Source organism: Oryctolagus cuniculus, chromosome 19, assembly GCF_964237555.1.
Source record: "Oryctolagus cuniculus chromosome 19, mOryCun1.1, whole genome shotgun sequence".
In the NCBI taxonomy this organism is placed as follows: Eukaryota; Metazoa; Chordata; class Mammalia; order Lagomorpha; family Leporidae; genus Oryctolagus; species Oryctolagus cuniculus.
Genome location: NC_091450.1, coordinates 55,915,675 through 55,929,464, shown reverse-complemented (window position 1 = coordinate 55,929,464; position 13,790 = coordinate 55,915,675). Strand labels below are relative to the sequence as shown.

The 13,790-nt window shown below is 44.3% G+C and overlaps 1 protein-coding gene and 1 pseudogene across 29 annotated transcripts in view; both read right to left on the bottom strand.

Annotated features, from left to right (window-relative positions):
* LOC127489004 (trafficking protein particle complex subunit 9-like) overlaps nucleotides 1–13,790 on the bottom strand; it is a 279,821-nt gene that overhangs the window by 29,611 nt on the left and 236,420 nt on the right. The window contains exon 18 of one of the 29 annotated variants that reach the window (XM_070063864.1): nucleotides 2,535–2,596. The exons of the other annotated variants lie outside the window; for them this stretch is intronic. The gene's annotated coding sequence lies outside the window, so the exon portion shown is untranslated. The remainder of the gene's footprint in view (nucleotides 1–2,534; nucleotides 2,597–13,790) is intronic. 29 annotated transcript variants of the gene reach the window in all.
* The window catches only part of LOC127486030 (potassium/sodium hyperpolarization-activated cyclic nucleotide-gated channel 2-like), a 100,013-nt pseudogene that overhangs the window by 37,901 nt on the left and 48,322 nt on the right, over nucleotides 1–13,790 (bottom strand).

Below are 13,790 nucleotides of genomic sequence, written 5' to 3'. Positions count from 1 at the left end.
CTGCTGCCTTCCCAGGCCATAGCAGAGGGCTGGATCAGAAGTGGAGCAGCCAGGACTCAAACCTGTGCCCATATGGGATGCTGGTACTCCAGGTGGCAGCTATACCTGTACATCACAGCGCCTGCCCCCAATATCTTCTGAACTCTAGTTGGCCCCATAATATATTCTTGACCAGTAAGGTGCACCTGGAAAATGAGCTGAACATGGTCCAAATACTTAAGTGCTACCACTCACATTATAAACTTGGATGGAGTTCCAGGCTCCTGACTCCATCAGGGATTACAGCCATTCTGTTAGTGAACCAGAGAAAGATCTCTTTTCCCACTATGTCTCTTTGTCTCCCCCTCTTTCTCTGTCACTCTGCCTTTTAAATAATAATAATAAAATGGCCAACAAACACTTGAAAAAATACTTGGGATCACTAATCATTAGGGAAATGAAAATCAAAACCACAATGAGGTTTCATGTCACTCCACATAGAATGGCACTCACACAGAAATCAACAAATAACAGAGGCTGGCGAGCATGCGATGAAAAAGGTACTCTGGTCCACTGTTGGTGGGAATGTAAACAGGGGCGGCCACTGTGGAAGACAGTATGGAGATACCTCTATAGACCTACCCTATGATCCAGCCACCCCACTGCTGCAAATTGTCTTCAAACAGTACTTTATACGTTTTGTGTCTGTGTGGGTGCTTTGTGTCTGTATGGGTGCAAACTGTTGAAATCTTTACTTAGTATAGACTTGGTATTCTATATAAAAATAATTAAAAATGAATCCTAATGAAGAATGGGATGGGAGGAGTATGAGGTGGGACGGGAGTTGGGGTGGGAGGGTGGCTCTGTGGGGGAAGAACCACTATATTCCTAAAGCTGTACCTATGAAATTTGTATTAATTAAATAAAAGCTAAAAAATTAAGAGTGGGAATGGAATAGGAAGAAGGGTTAGAGCATGGGTGGGAGGGAGGATAGGGTAGCAAGTATCACTGTGTTCCTAAATCTGTATATATGAAATACATGAAACTTGTATAACTTAAATAAAATTAAAAAATAAGTGATTCCAAGATCTGCAAAAAGAAAAATTAAACAAATACAAGAAAGCAGAACACATTATAATCTTAGTGTCCCATTAACAGACAGTGTCAACTACCAGTCTTCTGAGTGAGCCCAAACACCAGTAGTCTCAATTGACATCATCATAACCCCCTGAAGGGTCACAGACAGGAACTGATCAACGGAGTCCAGAAAGCTCACTAAATCCACTGAGACATGAGAGTGCAAAACAAACTATTCCTGGAGACAACATTATGGCATTTCAGGTAAAGCTACCACCTGCAGGGCTGGCATCCCATACAAGTATCAGTTCAAGTCCCAGCTGCTCCCTGCTAATGTGCCTGGGAGAGCAGCAGATGAGCCAAGTCCTTGGGACCTTGCTACCTATGGTAAAGATCAGGATGCAGTTACAGGCTCCTGGTTTCAGAGTGGCCCAGCTCGAGCTCTTGTGACCATTTGGGGTATAAACCAGAGGGTATAAAATGTCTCTCTGGGGTCCAGTGCTGTGGGGTAGTGGGTAAAGCCACCACCTGCAGTGCAAGTGCCCATGGTGCCAGTTTGTACCCTGGCTACCCCACTTCCAATCCGGCTTTCTGCTGTGGCCTGGGAAGGCAGTAGAAAAATGGCCCAGGTACTTCTACCCCTGCACCCGTGTGTAAGAACCAGAAGAACATCTTGGCTCCTGGCTTCAGATATGCCCAGCTCTGACCATTGAGGCCATTTGAGGAGTGAACCAGCAGCCAGAACACCTTTCTCCACCCCTCCCCTCTCCCTCTCTGATTCTCTGTAACTGTCAAATAAATCAAGAAGAATTAAAAGTGGCCCTGATGAGGGATGCAAACATTTCTTAAAAAAATAAAGAAAATGTCTATCTTTCCCTCTCTCTGTAGCTTTGCCTTTCAAATAAATAACCCTTTTAAAAGAATATTATTCAGGACGGTGCTGTGGCACAGCAGGTTAAGGCCCTACCCTGAAGTGCCAGCATCCCATATGGGCGCCAGTTCTAGCTCCACTTCCAATCCAGCTCTCTGCTATGGTCTGGGAAAGCAGAAGATGGCCCAAGTCTTTGAGCCCCTTGCACCCACATGGGAGACCCAGAAGAGGCTCCTAGCTCCTGATTTTGCATCAGCCCAGCTCTGGCTGTTGTAGCCATTTGGGGAGTGAACCAACGGATGGAAGGCCTCTCTCTCTCTGTCTCTACCTCTCTAGTCCAAATAAATAAAGATAAATCTGTAAGAAAATAATATATTATTAAGTCATCACATTTTGAAATAATGTTACATTAGATATAAGAAAAGAAAGTAATTTTGCAAAAGCAGAAGTAGTGTGCCTATCTCCACAGAAAGAAGGTAGAGGAGGAGGAGGAGGAGAAGAAAAAGGAACCAAAATAAAAGATACAGGGTAACTACAGATTTAGGAATCAGAGGTAGACATTTGGCCTAGAGGTTAAATTGTTGGTTGGGTTGCCCATGTCCCATACCTGAGTACTTGGTCTCAACTTCCATCTTTGCCCTAGATTCCAGTTTCCTGCCAATGCAGAACCTAGGAAGCAGTGGTAATGACTCAAATAATTTGGTCCTTGACATGCACTTTGGACAAAGAATAAACAGAAACAATTCTGCAAATTATAACTGGCCCTGTTTCCTTCAAACCACCAAAAGCAGACAAGATAGTAACTGAAAAATAGTACCATTTCTTGAGTGATAGGGACTCTGCTAGATGCCTCCTGTAAGAGTCTTTATTTTTCTTTACTGTTAATAAATCATTGATCACAATTTTAAGATATGCCACTTCTTGTTATAAGGTTAAAAAAAACCACAAGCTCAGAGAGGATAAGTAATTTTCCCATCATTACACAGCTTAGGGCTGCCACAGACCGATTGTGGAGGTAAGTCTTTCTAAACCCAAAGGCAAATTTTAACTGGCAACACTTGGCAGTTTTTTTTCCTGTTATTCAATAGCCTGAAGCTGGCTCGGCAGAAGCTGCGTGCTTATTTCAAAGGGAAAGATACAACATCAATCAGTTCAAAGCTGAGTGTTTAGAATCACCAGGTGATTTTGAGAAGACAATACTAACTCCTGGTGAGGTGTATTTCCACCTGTGTGTCTAGATTCATGAGCAATGCTAGAGCTGGAGCTCTCTACACCAAATTACTACCATTGTAATACAATTGACTCCTATCAATATATGCCTTCAGAACCATTCTGAAGACTTACAAACTACCCATTTGTCCATAGGGTATGTCTAACCACTCAAAGATAAAGGATAGCAGTTATTGGTGGAATAAATGTAGCAATGGGTAAAATTGCTCAAAAATCACTATTTATTTATAAAAAACAGAAGTAGTGTATGATCGTGGGGTCACCCACTGAGATTCTTACTAAACTAAGTTGGCTTTGTAATGAATACTTGCCTTGGCATCACTGCTAGCCAGTTGTAACAGGCAGCTGTAACAATGAATATATTCTGTGAAAGGATGATTGCAGATTGTGGGCTCAATGTGCAATGTCTACCAAGGCAAAAATTTTCTCTCCTTGTTGATTCGAAATTATGTAGTGCTGCTCTCAGTCAGTTCATCTCAAGGATATTATTACCTCTATTCTACCCCTTGTATGGCACTCACAATGAAACCAATTCTATTGGAAGGCCCCTGGAGGCAGAGCTGTTTTTTCAACTTGCTGAAATGCATTCAGGTCCTCCTAGTTCTGTAAGACCAATGAAATCAAGTAGTTCTTTTTCCTATTTGGCATGGACAACCATCACAACAGGAGGGGCCTCCGTTGCTGAATGCTGAGGTATCTTGCACTGAATTAAACTTCATTCCATCTATGTGCAGTATTATGTAAAATTTCACTTTCTGAGCAGACCCCCAGTGATTTCTTTTTAAGTCAGGCGCTACCCAGGCAGTACAACTGTTTACTTGTCTATCCCCATACTACAGGGGGCACTCAAGTACTGTGCAGGAGAATCTTTAGACCTTTCTGGTCCTCAATTTTTGGGAGGATGAGCGGCATCCATGACAGACAACAGCATTCATTACCATCTTCCTGTTATGCGACAAGAGCCTATGCATTTTTACTACTGGTATTCTCACCCACAGATAACCCAGGCTAAACTAGAGAAAGGGACACTAAGATATTTTTGACAGGACTGCTCTGTAATACCCCTATCTCCCCATAGCCCCATTAATTGGCACCATGTGTGACCCTCAGTTTGCTAGGAAATACCTGAGATGGGCCTGATTCATTTAGAATTCAGGTGTTTTCAATAGGCAGTGAGAGACAGGTTACAGAACTGGATTGGAAAAGCAGATAAACAACACAGAGGTCATTTCTTTTCTTTCTAAGCATAAAAACCATGATGGAATGACCTTCAACCCCAGATTCTGCTACATGGACCTCACTATCAACTTTGGAGTTACTTTACTTCTACTTACATAAATTATAATTTGATGATAAAATACTGAATTATAAAATTTTCATAAGATGGCTGATATACACTTATTTTTTTATATTGAGAGAGAATCTTGAGGGCTGGATTCTACTTAACTTATAAAGGAGAGAACAAATCCTATTTCATCAGTATGAAAAAGATGTCCTTTGATTTTTTTATATTATCTTCATATTTCCCTGGCTGGCCAGGACATAATAGTTACAATTAACATTAGTTTCCTGGGCAATCTTGGCAGCATAAATTTCTGTGTGTCAACATCGAGTCAAAGTGATGGCAATACCCTGAGAGACTGACTCCTGCCCTAAGGCCCTGTCAAGTGTACAGTGCTCTCAGCACAGAGGCAGAAAACCCACTTCATTAAGGAGGACCCTGCACCATCCAAGGAAGGACAGTGAAATAGAATGTCACAGGGGCTGGCGCCTTGGCTGACTTGGTTAATCCTCTGCCTGCGGTGCCGGCATCCCATATGGGTGTGACGTTCTAGTCCCGGTTGCTCCTCTTCCAGTCCAGCTCTCTGCTGTGGCCTGGGAAAACAGTGGAGGATGGCTCAAGTGCTTGGGCCCCTGCACCCACATGGGAGACCAGCAGGAAACACGTGGCTCCTGGCTTTGGACCAGAATAGCTCGGGCCGTGGCAGCCATTTGTGAGGTGAACCAACGAAAGGAAGACCTTTCTCTCTCTCTCTCCCTCCTCTCACTGTCTAACTCTGTCAAATAAAAAAATACAATGGCACAGAGGTTTCCTCTCCTCATCTTACTATCATGACCGCCAACATGCTTGTCTTACCCTGCCAGGCTCCAGTGTATCAGAAACATCACATTGTTAGCAAAACAACCTGTGATCTACCATTCACGGTCTTGAGTTTCTGCAGCAACACATTGATAGCTGAATCCCAAATACTTGTCACAGCTAAAAAGTACTGTGTGTAAAGTCTTTCTCAACTCAAAGCCCGGAAGAATATCCTTAGTACCAACACTTCAGAGGAAGGGTCCCATTACCCTGATATACCTGACTTTAGGGAAGAACTATTTAACGTAAGAACAGACATACCCATCCCTTCCTCAAGTTCCACCTGCTCTCTCTAAGTCAACTCTCCTTAGAGGGCATCACCTGCAAGGACAGCCCCAGAACTGAGGCTCCTGTGTCTGGTCAGAGCCTCAGGCTCACAGCCTCATCCTACAGGAGGCAGTGCATCCACTCCCTGTAAACCTAATCTGGGTCCATCAGAGCAGCTCCCTGGACAGGTACACACGTCACTGTGGAATAAGTTCCTCTCCCAGTCCTTACTGCTCAACTCAGGATGCCCCTGGAGGAGTTGGATAGTGGACCAGGCATATGTGAGAGTCCCCTGAAGTTTCTGGCTCGGCTTATCCCTATCCACACCCTCTTTGGGTGCCACTTGCTCTAATGTCACCTGGTGTTGCTTGGGCTAACTCCTGTCCCCCAAACATGCTTTCTCTGATGCACTCCCTCAGCTCTTGAGCTCAGAATGTAGACTAAGCCCAGGCTGCTGCAGGAGACACAGAGTAAAGACAAACATCAGGTCTCATCTTCAGTTCCCCAGGCATGTTTTACGCACATCCCTGGTCCCCAGGAACTCAGAGAAATCTCGGAAGAAGGGACCCCAGAGAGGTACAAAGATCTTATCCTATTTCTTGACAAACTGAGGAAAATGATTGCCGTGAGAATTTTGCAAATTCCTGTGGCAACTGATTGGCAGCAGAATTCACACACAAGCCTTGCCCTCAAGGCTCCCTGTCCCAAGAATGTAACTCATCACCCAGAAACCACTATCTGTATTTCAGCTTACTTTATTTAGATCAAACATAGCTACTTCCACTGTTCAAATATATGAGATGGGACTACTCTTTTATCAGAGCTCAGAAAGTCCTATTATTAATACTCAGCTGATTTTCAACCACTCTCTGACAGGCTGAGACTAAGGAACACACTAAATACTACTTAAGAAAACACATTCACTATGACTTTACTCCACCATTCTCCTTTAGGTTTTTCAGTTCTGCTCTATTAGATGGCTTGTTTCCTTAAATTATTCCCAATAGATATAATGAGATCTCTCCTCTGTTTATCTCAAAAGTAGGAAAAAGATCGATTGGATGAAGGCATAATCTAATAAAATTCAAATTTAATGATTCAAATTTGATGATACCTGTTTTCCAGATTTTTGATCTTTTCAATTGCAGCCATGGTGATCAATGAATGGGAAATGAATGACTACAAAGAGGATTCCCTGGTCTTTGGAAGGCATTAAAAATTTTCACAACAGAATGCTAGTGATGGTTGCACAATTACATGAATCTACTAACACCAAGGTGTTATACATCTGTAATTGGTGATTTTTCTTTTAAGTAATTTGAAAGGAAATTTTAAATTTCTGCTCCAAAATGTAAATAATGGAATAGTCACTTGTAAAGACAAGAAAATAGTACAACATACTTAACACCAATTCTCTTCTTCGATTAGCCCAAGAATTGAGGTCATAAGGAAAACAGCGTCCCTGAACATGAGAAATATACGCCACTACAAGAAATACCAGCTTACCAGGAAGAGAGAAGCTGCTGAATGCAGCAAATGGTAAGGACACTTCCATGGTAACTGTCCAACTGCTGGAGGCTGGAGGTGACGTGCCTTGACAGTTAAAAACATTTTTGTGTGTGGGCATTTTGCCTTGTAGTTGGAACACCCATTGAGACACCCACAATGCAGTGCCTCAGTTTGAATCCAGCTTTCTGCCAACGAAGACCCTGGGAGTCAGCAGATGACGACTCACAGAAATCTATCACTGCCATGCAAGTGGGAGACCTGGATTTAGTTCCTAGCTTCCATTTCTGGCATAGTTGGAATCACCCAGTGGATCACAGTTCAGTGGAAGTGAACAGTTATTAATCATTCTCTGTGAGTCTGCTTCTTAAATTGGGGTCAAGGTGGAGTTTTGGAAATAGTTTTGGAAATTTTACCACAAGAAACACAAACAGGTTCTCTTTAAGAGTAGAAAAATTGGCCGGCGCCACGGCTCAATAGGCTTATCCTCCACCTGCGGTGCTGGCACACTGGGTTCTAGTCCCGGTCAGGGCACCAGATTCTGTCCTGGTTGCCCCTCTTCCAGGCCAGCTCTCTGCTATGGCCCGGGAAGTGCAGTGGAGGATGGCCCAAGTGCTTGGGCCCTGCACCCGTATGGGAGACCAGGAGAAGCACCTGACTCCTGGCTTCGGATCAGCGCGATGCACCGGCCACAGCGTGCTGGCCGCGGCGGCCATTGGAGGCTGAACCAACTGCAAAAGGAAGATCTTTCTCTCTCTCTCTCTCTCACTGTCCACTCTGCCTGTAAATAAATAAATAAATAAAAGAGTAGAAAAATCATCAGTGCCCAGCGCCAGCACTACTCCTGTCACTTCTGCCCCTCTGGAGGTCCTGTGGCCTGCAAATCTCAGCCCCAAATACAATACAGCAGCTCCAGCCCCACCCTCTGGCAGTGACTAGGGGTCTGCTTGCCCCGTCTAATGGGCTTCACTGTGACTCCTGGGGCTCTGGCCCATCAGGCAATGGTCTCTAGCACTTCTTGTATCACATTTGGGTGATGGGTGGTGAGCCGTCACTGGGCCCACTCACAGAGCCAGCCACGTGTGCTTCCAGAAAGAATGTCATTTCTGCAACTCTGTTCCCTCACTCTAGTGGTGGCTGAGAGATTCCATACCATGGGGCCAAGCAACTCCAGTGGACCCCACACCCTTGATGCTGCTGTACTGAACTACAGCAAAATAAGCTATACGGAGAGGCCGCTATGGTATTTAACTTGAAATGGAGACAAAAACATGCTACATAGTCAACACCTAAAGACAGACATTCAGGAAAAATCCTTCAATCCTGGAAAACCATCCCTTAAAAATGATACAAAAAAACTGATCTATCAGATGTACAACAATCAACATAGGGACAGAAGAGTGAAAAGTAAAACAATATGCTACCCAAAAAGAATATAACCACACTACAGTACAAGAACACAAAGAAAAGGTGGTGAGTAAAATGCCAGATAAAGAATTCAAAAGACAGGCTATAAGGATCTTCAGAGAGACACAAGAGAATATGGACAGTTAGCTGAATGTTATGCAAGTGATGCATGATATCAATGAATGAAAACTTCAACAGAGACAGAGACCTTGAAAAAGAACTAAAGTGAAATCTTAGAAAGTATGAAGTGATTCAGTCAAAAAAGTGAATCTCAAACACATCTCAACAACAGAGACTAGACTGAGCAAAAGAAAGAATACCTGAACTCAAAGATGAGTCTTTTTAAATATACCAGTCAGACAAAAGGAACAAAAGAGAAGATGGCCTCCTGAGACCAGCGGAACACAACATAAACAAGTATTCAAATTTCCGCAGTCACTAGGGAGAGAAGAAGAACCAGTGCAGTGAGGTAACAGCTGAAAACTTCCCCAGGCTGGAGAAATATATGGACAGTGATGTACAGGAGGCTTCAAAAGTCCTTGAGAGAAGTGACCAGGAAAAGTTCTGTCACCTTATGCTTGTACTCAAAAGAACACCACAAAAAAAGAAACAGAATTGAATCAGAAATGCACATGGTCCCTTTTAAGGGAAACCCCAATTAGATTATTAGCACATTTTCCCCACAAAGCTTAAAGGATTCATAAAATAGAAAATCCATTCATGATTAAAATCATGAACACATGCATATGGAAAAAAAATTTCTCAACTTAATAAACCCATACATAACAAACCCACAGCCAATATCATATGAAATGGGGAATTCAAAAACATTCCTCTAACATCTTTGACAAGATAAGAGTAACAGTGGGCAGAGAGTACTCTTACTGGTCTGATTCAATATGAAACTAGATAGCTTGGCCGGTGCTGTGGCTCACTTGACTAATCCTCCGCCTGTGGCGCCAGCACCCTGGGTTCTAGTCCTGGTTGGGGCGCCAGCTACTAGTCCTGCTTGCTCCTCTTCCAGTCCAGCTCTCTGTTGTGTCCCAGGATGGCAGAAGAGGATGGCCCAAGTGCTTGGGTCCCTGCACACGCATGGGGGGGGGGGGGATCTGGGAAGAAGCATCCGGCTCCTGGCTTCAGATTGCTGCAGCGCCAGCCATAGCAGCCGTTATATATATATATATAAAATCTGAGATGGTTTTTCTGCATTGAAGTAATGCCATTTTCTGTGACCTTTCTGAGACTCCCTTGCATTAAATTGTTATAGAATTCAGATGTGAATGAGAAAAACCTGGGGCCAAAGTGATAACAAATGGAAAGCACAAAACAAAATGTGGACCCAACCTCCTAGGGCATTCAGAGTGTAAGATGCTCCTATGTCACCTGCCAGCCTGAGGACAAGCAAACTGGATTGGTCCATAGAGGATGAGGGTGGGGGCTCGCCAAACAACTGAGTTGTGCTGTGGCAGAAAAGCATATAATGCATAATAAATATTACTAATATAGCATTGTAACAATCAGAGTGGCATTTAGTACATCCACAGTGTCACACAACTGTCATATCTGATCCTGGGACTTCTCCACCTCTACCAAAGGAAACCCCATACCACTAACCAACATGCCTGGGGCCGGCGCTGTGGTTTAGTGGGTAAAGCCACTGCCTGCAGTGCTGGCATCCCATATGGGCACTGGTTCGAGTCCCGGCTGCTCCACTCCCCATCCTGCTCTCTGCTATGGTCTGGGAAAGCAGTAGAAGATGGCCCAAGTCCTTGGGCCCCTACATCCGTGTGGGAGAACTGGAAGAAGCTCCTGGGTTCAGATTGACACAGCTCCAGCTGTTGCGACCAATTTGGGAATGAACCAGCAGGTGGAAGTCCTCTCTCTCTCTCTCCTCTCTCTGTGTAACTCTTACTTTCAAGTAAATAAATAAATCTTAAAAAATGCCTTTGTTCAGAATTTTTTTCAGAATTCTGAATACAGGATGTTTATGAGATCATTGGCATTCCTGGCTAATGCTGATGTACTCAGTAACAAGCAATAAACACTCTCAAGTGCGGGTAGCATGTAAAACATCCTCAAGTATATTTTAATTATTTTACTGAGATGAAGTATGCTATTTTGCATGCATAATATTATCAATATTACATTAAATCTCTTCATTAATTAGCACTAATGCTACTTAGAAGAGCTGTCAATAAAATAATTCATTCTCATAACATAACCTGGATCAGGAGTACATGCTGGCTCCTATCTATTATGCTGAGCTAAGAGAGGGCTTCTGCTATAATATCAATTTATATTCTAAAAATGGCTCTGTGAACAAGTGCTTTCATGTGCTAGAGTTCCATCTCAATCACAGTATTTGAAGACAAGTGGGGATGGTAGATAACTGTTAAACAACCCCTTTGTGCTAATGCCCGTGACCTCATCCAAACACACCATTATCTGTGCAAATGCAGTACACATTTACATACTGTGTATTAAATTTTTCATGAGATTTAAAGTGTTAGCTAAATACCATAACATACATTGACCACAAGGCCTTCTTCATAACTAGGTGATGAGGACACAGCCTGCAACTCCCTGTTAGAAGTCTGCTGTCTGGGGCGGGCATTTGGTGCAGCAGTTAGGACACCACGTAGGACACCAGCATCCCTCATCCCAGTTTCTGGGTGTGAGTCCCCACTCCACTCCTGAAACTTCCTGCTCATGCACACCCTGAAGGCAGTGGTGATGGCTCCAGTACTTGGGTCCCTGACACGCATGTGGGAGGAGATCCAGATTGGACTGTAAGCTCCTGGCTCAGCCCCAGCTGTTGTAGGCAATTGGGAAATCAATCAGCTGATGAGAAATTCTCTTTCTCTCTCTCCTCCCCACCACTACTAGACTCTCTGTCCTTCAAATACAAAAATAATTAAGTAAAGAATTGAATAAAATATAAAAAGAAAGCAAAAGTGTGTTGTCTTTGGCTATATGTAGTTTTTCCTTTTAAAGATTTTTTAATTTATTTGACCATTAAGGTTACACAAAGAGAGAAGGAGAGGCAGAGAGAGAGAGAGAGAGGTCTTCCATCTGTTGGTTCATTCCCCAGATGGTCCCAATGGCTGCTCCATTTCTGATTCAGCTCCCTGCTGATGGTCTGGGAAAACAGTAGATGATGGCCCAAATGCTTGGGCCCCTGGACCGGTGTAGGAGACCTGGAAGAAGCTCCTGGTATCAGCTCAGCTCCAGCCATTGCAGCCATTTTGGGGTGAGTGAACCAGCGGATGGAAGACCTCTCTCTCTGTCTCTCTCTCCATCTGTCTGTAACTCCATCTCTGAAATAAATAAAATCTTAAATAAATAAGATTTTCTCTTGGTCATAATCTCTGTAACTCTGACATAAATAAATAAATAAATAAATAAGGCCGGCGCTATGGCACAGTGGGTTAAAGCCCTGGGCTGAAGCACCAGCATCCTGTATGGGTGCCAGTTCTAATCCCAGATGCTCCTCTTATGATCCAGCTCTCTGCTATGGCCTGGGAAAGCAGTAGAAGATGGCCAAAGTCCTTGGAGCCCTGCACCCACATGGGAGACCAGGAAGAAGCTGGAAGGCTGATCAAGGCTCGTTTATTCTAAAGTCTCAGCAGCATTTATACATATCCAGCTGCAGAACAAAGAATCACAAAGAACCACAAAAAATAATAACATACATAAGCAAGTTTTTGGGGCCTGTGGCAGCAAAGATAATTTTAACAGGTGTTCTTTTTTTTTAATTTTTATTTATTTATTTATTTATTTATTTTTTATTTTTTGACAGGCAGAGTGGACAGTGAGAGAGAGAGACAGAGAGAAAGGTCTTCCTTTGCCGTTGGTTCACCCTCCAATGGCCGCCGTGGCCAGCGCGCTGCGACCGGCGCACCGCGCTGATCCGATGGCAGGAGCCAGGAGCCAGGTGCTTTTCCTGGTCTCCCATGGGGTGCAGGGCCCAAGCACCTGGGCCATCCTCCACTGCACTCCCTGGCCACAGCAGAGAGCTGGCTTGGAAGAGGGGCAACCGGGACAGAATCTGGCACCCCGACCGGGACTAGAACCCGGTGTGCTGGCGCCGCTAGGCGGAGGATTAGCCTAGTGAGCCGCGGCATTTATCCATATCCAGCTGCAGAACAAAGAATCACAAAAAATAGTAACATACGTAAGCAAGTTATTGGGGCATCCGGCAGCAAAGATAATTTTAACAGGGTGTTCTTGATTATCATCCTCCTTCAGGATGGGAGTATGTGACTTTCTTATCCTAGGAATTCCACAAGCCAAGATTGGCCCTGATTTGTCCAAAGGCTGCCTACATCTCCCCCTTTTTTATTTTATTGAGAATGGCCTCTGTCTTAGGTTGCCCTCAGTCATCTCTGCCCTTACCCGTCATTGGTAACTCTGGCAGCTTGGCCTAGAGCTCTGTCTTAGATTGGTACAGGATGCTGAGTGTCTTACCCATCTCTGAGGACCATTCCCACATCTCTGTCAAATGATGACTAGGTAAAGAAATTATGGGGGCAGGCACCATGGCAAAGTGGGATAAGTCTCAGTCTACTGCACCAGCACCCCATAGTGGCGCCGGTTTTAAGCCTGAATGTTCCCTGATGATGGCCTAGGAAAACAGTGGAAGATGGCCCAAGTCCTTGCACCCATGTGGGAGACCCAGAAGAAGCTCCTGGACCCTGGCTTCGGAACAGCCCAGTTCTTTTGTTTTGTTTTGTTTTTTTCTTTTGTTTTGGCAGGCAGAGTTAGGCAGTGAGAGAGAGAGAGAGACAGAGAAAGGTCTTCCTTCCATTGGTTCACCCCAAAATGGCCGCTATGGCTGGTGCACTGTGCTGATCCGAAGCCAGGAGCCAGGTGCTTCTTCCTGGCCTCCCACATGGGTGCAGGGCCCAAGCACTTGGGCCATCCTCCACTGCACTCCTGGGCCACAGCAGAGAGCTGGACTGGAAGAGGAGCCACAGGGACACAACCAGCACCCCAACCAAGAGTAGAACCTGGAGTGCCATTGCCAAAAGATAGAGGATTAGCACGGTGAGCCGAAGGGCCGGCCACAACAGCCCAGTTCTAGCCATTGCAGCCATTTAGGGAGTAACCAGATGGAAGACCTCTCATTCTCAGATAGAAGACCTCTCATTCTCTGTCTCTCCCCCTCTCTTACTCTGCCTCTAAAATAAATAACTCTTGAAAAGAAGTAATTGTGCTATACACACAATATGGGATACTATTTAGCAGGAAAAATGCAGTGCTGTCTCTTGCAACAAAATGGATGCAACTGGAAACCATTATACTTAGTGAAAT